Genomic DNA, 2,059 nt, shown 5'->3' on the forward strand with positions numbered 1-2,059 from the left:
AATGCCTTGTCCTCCATGAATTTGACATCATGCCCTACTATAATCCTCCCGATCTCTAGAATAAAAATCTGATATACCTTTGAAGTCTCGCTATATCCCACAAAGTACCCTGTCTCTATAGTATTATCTAACTCAGAATGTGTCTCCACTAGAATGTGACAATACACCAAACTCCCAAATATTTTGAAGTGACTGATATCTGGGTTCTTCCCAGTCAACTCTTCCTCTAGTGTCATTTTCCCTAGTACCTTATGTGAAACCATGTTCTGTATGTATATTGTCATATTGTATGCCTTTACCCATAGGTAACATGAGATATCTTGGTCATACAACATAGCCCTTGCTGCCTCCCATATAGAATGATTCTTCCTCTCAACAACCCCATTCTACTACAGGTTGTAAGGAATGGTCCACTCTCTCTTGATTCCTTCCTTGTTATAGAATTCCTGGAACTCTTTCCCTTTGTACTCATCTCCATTTTCTAACCTAAGAACCTTCACCTTCCTGCCTGCCAAATTATCCATAAGAGCTTTGAACTCTTGGAAGCAACTAAAGACCTCATCCTTTGTCTTCAAGAAGTATATCTAGTTCTTTTTGGAGAAATCATCAATAAAAGTTACAAAGTATTCGTATCTTATGAGATATTTCATCGACATCAATACACATATGTCTAAATGTACTAGATCAAGAACACCGTTGGATGTGGTGTTACTCCTTGGAAAAGCTTCTTTCGCAAACTTCCCAACACACATCCCTTACATATATCATCATTATCTGTTCTCATCTCTAGAACTCCTATCATTGTTTCATGAAGCAATTTAAGTGATCCATGATATATATGGCCGATCCTCCTATGCCATAGCTCTCCTTGAGCTCTAGGATTATTGCTGCTCATAAGTGCCTTAGGAGTGTCAGACTGCAATCTGTAAAGTTGACTGCTCCTGACTCCAATAACTATGGGTGATTTACAATCCTTATCCTTGATTAACACATGCGCCCGTCTAAAAAGTACATTGTACCCTTTATGCTGAAGGACAAATACAAAAATCAGATTCATACCCAAGCCTAACACATACAAAACATCATGAATGGGAATCAACTTGTCATTCTCCCTTTGAAATAAAATAGTCACTTTCCCAATTGGATTAAGTTTGGAGTTTTTCCCCATAGAAATCTAAATTTTGATGTCCTCCTCCTTATAAATGGAGAAGTACTCTCTAACTCCTGTCATGTGAAATGACACCCCACTGTCTATATACCAAACACCTTCTGAGGTTGAGCTAGTCAGACAAGCCATGAGCAAACTCATCCTCCATTCTACTAGAAATCTCATCTACACTTAGTGAAGTTGTTGTCTGCTTATTTCCTTTCTTTTCATTTTTCTTCCTTTGTTGGCAATCGTTGACATAGTGGCCAAATTCCTAAAAAACCATAGCATTTGATCTTAGACAAATACTTTCTTTTCTTCTCATCTTTTGTATTCTATCCTTCGTTATACCCCTTCTTCGCTTTCCCTTTTCCTGCTAGGGCCACATTTTCTTGTTCCACCTCACTTTTCTGACTTTTACTGTTGGTTCCACTAACAATACTTAGTCTAGGCTCCTCCTAAGTGAAATCACTCCAAAGTTGATCCCAACTTAGTAAGGTGTCTCGTCCATTAATAACTTGAACAAAGACATCCCACTTCTTAGTAAACCCATTTAGGGCTATGCATAGTAGCTCATTGTCATTTGGTTTATCTCTGACAACTGCTAACTCATCCTTGACAAGTATAAGTATAGTGAGGTAACTTGTGCAATCTTCTCTCTTATTCATCTGGTTATTCCTCAACTTCTCCCTAAGAGTCAGCTTTCGGTTAGTGGTAGCATTTTGGTATAGATTAAGAATGGTGTCCCACATCTTCTTCGATGTATCTAACTCTGCGATATGCAAAACTATATGATCCTTAACACTGTCATGGATTAGCCTCCTTTCCTTGGCATCATCCTTCTTGTATGTTGAGAGATGTGTTGAATCTAAAGGTATAGGGATAACACTGGTAACATATTCCTTGATACCA

The sequence above is a fragment of the Cryptomeria japonica genome, chromosome 4 (genome assembly GCF_030272615.1).
Source record: "Cryptomeria japonica chromosome 4, Sugi_1.0, whole genome shotgun sequence".
Taxonomy (NCBI): domain Eukaryota; kingdom Viridiplantae; phylum Streptophyta; class Pinopsida; order Cupressales; family Cupressaceae; genus Cryptomeria; species Cryptomeria japonica.